The sequence below is a fragment of the Apteryx rowi genome, unplaced genomic scaffold (genome assembly GCF_003343035.1).
Source record: "Apteryx rowi isolate R43461 unplaced genomic scaffold, aptRow1 scaffold_2, whole genome shotgun sequence".
In the NCBI taxonomy this organism is placed as follows: Eukaryota; Metazoa; Chordata; class Aves; order Apterygiformes; family Apterygidae; genus Apteryx; species Apteryx rowi.
Window position 1 is genome coordinate 8,052,633 of NW_020448307.1, and position 7,551 is coordinate 8,060,183.

Here is a 7,551-nt window from a genome sequence, read left to right on the forward strand (position 1 = left end):
AACGCAGGGCTGACGTTTCTCATGCCATTTCTAAACCAACAGGAGCCCTTGCCCAGACACAACTCTAACGGCATATAAAAGCACTTTGATTGCATGGCTTATTTTGCTTGGGGAACTGGCAGAAAAGTTGCTGCAGAATGACATCTCATCGGTCTGAGGCGGTGCCCGTGCACGGAGGAGCTGCTAGTGGAGCAACACCGGCAAACGCTCCCCGGCATAGACCTGGCCATGTCCCAAAGCACTCACATAGCCAGCACCAGGGAGCCTCCCCATGCACGTCCCTTAAAGGCCCTGGGAAGGGTATTCCCCAAATCCACATCTCTGCCAAAGAGCTGCGGGGGCGAGCGCGGGGAGACAAGCCACAGCTCGTGCTCCAAACTCTGATATTAGCCCCAGGACAAAAGGATTATGAAAAAGATGGGCAGAGTTTTGGAAGAGCGTTGACTGGCCAAGGCAGAGATGCAAGCTGATGTGTCTGAGATGATTAACGACGGCGGGAGATGCACCACGGCAACCACTCTGAAGTGATGCCCTAACTCAGAAGAGGAATATAAACACAGTAAAAGAAAACATCCTTAGCGCTGACCTACTTAACATTTCTCCCCATCACCTCTGGTCCATTTTAAAGGAGGAAACAAGGCCTGCTCGATGCAGGGCCCCTCTCAGGATGCGGGAAGCAGTGAGCACATTAGGGAGGAAAAAAATGGTCAAGATTCATATGAGAAAAGCATCTCCCTCCGTCTGAAATCTCCTCATGTGGTTGCACATTTAATCTCATCACCAAGGAAAACTTGGGAGACGAGCTAATGGCTGCTTCACAGTTTGGTGACGGATTCTGCTGGCATGCTCTTGCATTTCAGTATTTACAGGAGTGAGGTTTTCTGAACGGGTGTATAAATATTTACTAATTAGGAATGCATACAAAAAGAGGGTTTGAAAATAGTTTGTTTTAAAACGAGAAGTGGTTTTGATCTCTCTGTGAGGAATGCACCTCTGCCCTCTTCTTAGAGATGGTCAACTGAACGCTGGAGGAGGGTAGAAAATAGCATAAACATTTGCAGGCAGTTACGAACCAAATCTTTATTTTTGTTTCGCTTTTAAAACTGGCTTTCAATATTTTTAAGAGCAAGGGATATTTGAAAGGAAATATAATACCTCTGAAACTCAATTTTGAAAAATGGCTAATTTTTAATCAAAATAAATTTTAGAAGAGAAAAATGTGGAGGCTTCCATTAAATGATAAATTCCAGCTGTTTCACATGGGCCTATGTTTCAGGGAGAAAGAGGTTCTCAAAGCAGTTTATTAACTAAGCCTCACAGTGTCCTTGTGAGGCAGACAACATCTTATTCAACGTTCCCATTGCCAAAAAGAAGCAAAGAGAAGTTATTTTCCTAAGCCCAACAGAGCCGGGAAGTTAGAGCCCCAGGGGACCCAGTCCTGCCACCCTTGTGAAGCAGAGGGGAAAGAATTGGCACATCTACTAGGAAATGCTAGAAATATCACATTTCTTGTTTAAGGGGGAAAAGGACTGTTTTGACCAATTCATTAATTATGACTATTAAACAAATCAAGTTTCAGAGTTCAGTTTCTAACTACTCAAACTTTCATTATTATTCTCCTCTGTAAAATCAACCTCTCAAGATAGCAACTGTCAATCTGATTATTATGTAGTTAAATGAGGGGGAAAAAATCTTGTTCTCGCTCACCTGCAAAAAACTATCTGTGCCTTGTAATTAGTTGGCTTCATAAATTTATTTTACATTCACTTGAGTTTTCCTTTCTAGATTTGGCTGGTCAAGTTAAACCATAAAGATTATTCATGGAAAAGCAATCACAGTTGGTTACTAGGATACAAAAAAATCACTTAGTACATTTCTCCAACGAACACACAAATTCAATAAATTATGACTTTCTCTTTCTCTCTTACATAAACAGTGGGGTTGCAAAGACATTTCTTGGAACCCGTTAAAATAAATTAATATCTTAATTACTATGCAATAGCAAAACAAATAGAAGAGATAGCTGAGCCTTGCAGGTGAGCTGCATCCTTTGTCTAGACATGAAACTTATTTTGGAACAAAGCAGGGTGTAAATGGGCAGCAGATTCATTACTGCCAGTATCCATGTGCAGACGCCGGTATTTGGCATGCTCACATGCCTTTTCAACGTGGATAACGTAAGCAGCAGACTAAGCTAATTTGGAAGAAGGCATTCTTGCTTCAGAAAAATCTCTCTTCCTGGACAATTCCGTGTATGCAAAAAGTCTTACATAAAGGGATCTGTCAGCAGATCTCTGAATCTACAAGGTGAAATGAGAGGTAAGTTTTCCTACCTAGGGTTGTAGCTGCCAAGCCCATCAATACGAGGCCAGCATCCACAGCGCAGGGCAAGTGCCATTGCTGATGGGTAGACACTGTTCAAAATGCAATCAGACTAAGTGTGCCCCAAGACACTTAAGACACTTTTGGAAACAACACCCAGAATCAGAAAATTCATTCTAGATACTTAATAGGATTTGGTCATCTTTGGTTTTTTGTTTGTTTGTGGGTTTATTTTGCTCTATCCTTTCCTCGCCTTCCTAATATCCCCAGCAGTCCCCTGGCACGACTCAGTACAAACTGCTATTCAAGGCTGTGAACACACCCTACAGGTTTTGTTGGTTAAGATTAGTTTTTATAAACTTTAACCGAGATGGATTCCTTGAAATTCTGACTTGCGAAGCGTCTGTCCTTCTCACCCACCCTCTCCCTTTGATCACACTGGCAGCACAAACAGTGCTGTTATGCTGCCGGCGAATCACACAGTCACTGGTATTTAAAACTCACAAATCAGATGGCAGGATGAGGTTCTGCCTCATACCCTGAAGAGGACATCTCCTTTCCAGGAGAGATCAACCAAAATGCCTGGCATACTGAAATACTTGCAAGCCTTCCTCCATGCAAGCACGGGGAACCTCTGCGTGCATTAAGCTTCCACTCCCTGCCCGCATGGTCTTCAGCTTTCATTTTTCAGATGCCTCTGCTGAAAAGGGTCTAGTTGCCCAGGCCCCCCGGCCTGTGCCCTGCTCTCTGGGGCTGACTGCCCCAGCTCGCCTGCACGCCAGCACTGCAAGTCTCAGCGCTCCTCCATCCTCACACCGACCCCGCAGAGCTGTCCCCTCGTTCAGTGACTCTCCAGTTCACTCTTGCTCCAGAAAACCTTCCTTCCCTTCTGATCTGTCAGCTTGAACGCTAGTTCTCCCCTCGCAACTCCAGCCAGGGAATACCATTTCCTTTCTAAGAACCTCTCCTGTTTCCTCTCCAAATGGCTCACTTTAGTCACGAATCCATCACAAGGCTGTCTATGTCCCCGTGCTTAGGCTATTTGTGAAAACCCGGTCTGTCATGTCTTTTCTTTCTGCACCATGTGGACAGCTTCTCTGAGTGCACTGGATTTGCATATCCCTGCGACACACAGCTTCCCTCTTCCTCCAACCCAGCTCTTACTCAAGAAGCAATTTCAATATATACCATTTTCCCAGATATCTCTGCAGCCTGCAAGTCCCATCTATGTTTTACTCTAAAAACATCCCACTAGGTTTGATTTATGCTAGCATTAGCAGAGCAGGCTGCGTTCGCCAGCCAGCAGCGGAGTCCCAGTGAGCGCTGAGTTGCAGAGCAGATCTGCTGCTGATTATCCGATAAAAGTTGGGCCACTTAAACACTTGCTCCATTGTGTAGTTTGTCCCCATGAACCGCCATATGAAAGCTATCTCTGTGTTATTATAAGTCAGCACAATGGAAACTGCACAATACACCACTTAATGCTCTTTATCACTAAAAGTGAAGCAACAGTCTAACAAGCAAAACCCAGTTAGCAAGTGATCACGTTTTTCACGGTCAGAARGCCTTTCACTTTGCAGGACAAGGTAACCAAGAGGTGTTGCTGGCATCCTGAGGAAAGCAGCTCCAAAGAACAATCTCTTAAACAGGCATTTCTTGGAAACGTGTATTTTGAAGGAGCCTCTAGGGATTATCTAGCCCACCTTTTCCCTCTGATGGGACCAGCTCTACTATTGTCAGGCCTAATAGATGAATAACAAACTTGTTCTTCAAGACCTCCAGTGATTAAGATTATTCCAATTTACACGTTCCACCAAGACTTTGTCTTGTGAACCCCACCGAGCTGTCCCCTTGAGAACATCCACTAAGAAGTCTTCGTCCACCCGCAGTAACTCACTGTGGCCTTGGCTGGTCCCCTCCTCCTCTCAGCAGCAACTGTGGTCGCCGTCAGGACACTAGACCAGACAGACCTTTTGTCCGACCCACAAGGTCAGTCTGGCATAGCTACGTAGCGGTAGTCGACTCCTCTGCCAGGTCTGTGCATTGGGGAGCCCAGACCCGTTCCTCCTGCAGGATCCCAGCCCCAGCTGTGACGCAGGTGCCAAGCATTTCAAATGACCAAACAAACGTTCTGTCCAACAGTGTCAAGTTCAAGACCCCAAGAAATAGCAATTTCCCTTCATTAGGAATTATGCTTTCAACCTTAGCATCATACAGAGGAGATAACTTTTGAACTCTACTCCATAAATTACAGAACATGTTAAGCTGAGAGCTTGCCCCTGATGAGACCAAAACAGATGATAAGCTCAGAAAAGCTGTTGCCACAGTGTTAGTTATCTCTGAGGAAAGAGAGATAAACCTGAATGAAATTATTTCATTTCTGCTCCCAAATGGGATATTCTATCTTTTATCTTTGGCTTGTCAAGCAGGGTTTGGCAGTTTTAACATTCTAGTTACGGTGGAGGGCAAAAAATCAAACAACTATTTTTCCCTGACATTTGAAAACCTGATGGAAAACTTTCTCTCAGGGAAATTCTTGATTGACTATCTTTTCTGTGTTGTTATACAGGATATGAAAGAGAGAGATTTGCTTTTATGTAGTCGGAGTAGTTATTTCCCCCATATAGTCATAGGACATTATGCCATCAGGAGTGCAATCACAAGAARACGAGAGTCATAGACAAATGGATGGTTAAAACAGGAGAAATCCTAAAGTACAAAAGTCTCATTATTATGTAAATATCCACAGTGAAACAAGAAAACAGAGAGAACAAAACCTGCTATATGCAGCTATCTAGCAGACAACTCTATAAACACAACTGCATCCATTTTTTTCCTTTAAAGAATCGATAGCTCTTAAAAAATCCAAAATGTGATTTCCCTGCTGTACTGAAAAGCTTTGAAATGTAGTTAAATGGCTTTTCCTTAAGGATCCTCAGGTGTAATTCCCTCAGCAAGCGAGGAGTCATTTCTTATGTTCTGGTTTGGTTTCTTCACACCAGTCCTGGTGGTGCRGAAAGGAAAGAAAAAAAGGCTTTGCTGGAGCAGGGAAAGGGACCTGGTCTGTTCTTCTCAGTGGGAGATCTCCAAGCTACACCACTGCCAGAGGTTGGAAAGAACTGGGAGAGAAAAAACTCCTAGGAGGAAAGAAAGCCTTGCTAACACAAAGCAGAGGAAAAGATCTCCCTGGACACAGAGGGAAAAACAAATTAACAAGCAAGAAATCACTTTGCGCTCCCTTCCTCCTCCCCAAAGCCCCGCTGCATCTGTTCAGGCACCAGGAATTTCATGTTCCAACACTCGGTAATTGAGACAACAGGGCATCCAGGTCTGAAGAGAAAAGCTGGCGCAGGTATGCTGAGACACAGCTTTCAACCAGACATCTCAATGCCAGTGATTCATGCGTTTTAACACATGGCAAAAAATACAGCTGTCAACAAGAAAGACAAGGATCAACCCAGAGAAAACGGCACCTGCTCCCGGCCAAGCTCGGCGTCCCCTAGGCGGACACCCACCGAAGCAGCCGTTGGGAGGGGGCTGCTCTGGCTACCGCAGCTGCGCGGTCCCGCTGCGTGTTCCACCGGCGAAGGGTGGGACGGGGAGGCTTTTGGAGAGGCGGCAGGACCTTGCAACCTAAGGGCACCGGGGCCACCAGAACAGCAACTGGGGGGGTCAGCCCCTCCGGGACCCAGAAGGCTAGTGACACCAAGGGCAAGGGTGGAGAAACTGCCTAAATGAGAAGAAACAAACAAAATATGGAAACGGTTTTCCAGCAAAACTTCCTCCAGCTGCCGCAGAGAGAGAAGCCTCCCCGAGCCTGGACGCCCGGCCAGCTCCCTCCTGACGGGCCGTTGGGCACCCACCTCGCTCGGCATCTGTTTGTAAGCGAGCACACGTCTGCCCTCGGGGCAAAGTCTGGAAAACGGTTCTCCGGCCAAGCTATATTTTGATGCCAGGAAGCCCCAAACRAGCGCGTGGCCGAGGAGCTCATTAGGCGCAGGGAAGGTACAAGCTGTGAGTCAGCCGTGTGGTTTGGCTGCCGCGGCAAGGAGCAGGCTCGGAAAGCCAGACCGCTCCGGGCACGAGAAAGCAGGAGACAAACCAAAAGGAGAACGATGGGCAGGCAGAGGCCCGAAGCGGAGACACGGAGGAGACGGCGCACACCTCCTGCGTAAGGACACTGAGATGGGCCACGTCGCGCCGCTCGTGGAGCCGTCCCAGCGGAGGAGCCCCCGCTCCCGGCTCTCGCTAGCTCTCCCCCCTGCCCGCTTCAGCCCTTTCGCTTCCCTGCTTCTCTCGGAACCCCACCACGTCCGCCGCGGTGAGGTGCACGCTCCACCTCAGGCCAGCCTGCGCTTATTTTAGCTACCAAGCGGCACGGATAGGCTCTGTAAACAACGGGATGCTGCTGAGAAGAGGTTTCCTTTCAAGGCGAACGGTCCCGCGGTGCCACTCAGAAGCTGGACTGGCCTGAACGCCAAAGCCGCGGCAGATACCAAGGACCAAGGTGCACATTTTCACTCCCGATTCAAAGGCCGGTGAACACGATATACAAGGCGGATCCCTACTAGGAGGGGAAGCACGGCATAAACTTCAAAGTGACTCATCCTTTTCATGTCAAGTAAACATTAATGCCTGCACATTCAAACTTGACTGCCTAAAGTTAAACACCTTAAAGATATTTAAGCACCTACATAAGCTGTCAAATTATAACGTGCTGGGCAGCAGTGACTTCCTCTGCCTGCAGCGAGGGCTGTTCGCATATACGAGTTTTGCCCACAAACACAGCCGTAGGTGTGTGATTTTAAGCACCTATGCTAGGGTCAGGCGGTGACGCAGAGGTCCTACTGACCTGCGGCAATTACCCAGAGCAATAAAAGGGAAAAAGTGCCGTCTCCTAGATATCCTGCCTCTTAGGAAAACAATTCCCCTCTAGAGTGTAAACAATAAAACAGAAGAGGAGGCGCCCAAAGGCACTATACGGCGTGAGAGTGGAGAGCAATGAAACACGCTCTCACTTTAATGACACACTTGGCAACGCGCTGTGCGTGTCTAACAACACAACGGGCCATGGGGCACGGCGCACAGCTCCACTTAGGACTGTCTTGATAGGTGATGTCTTCCTGCATCCACGCACAGCTGTTTGTACAGTCTCAGCAATCTAGATGCCAGTGGTAGCAGGGAATTCATCGTGCCAGTTGGCTGCAGCACATTTTTGGGTATGTACTG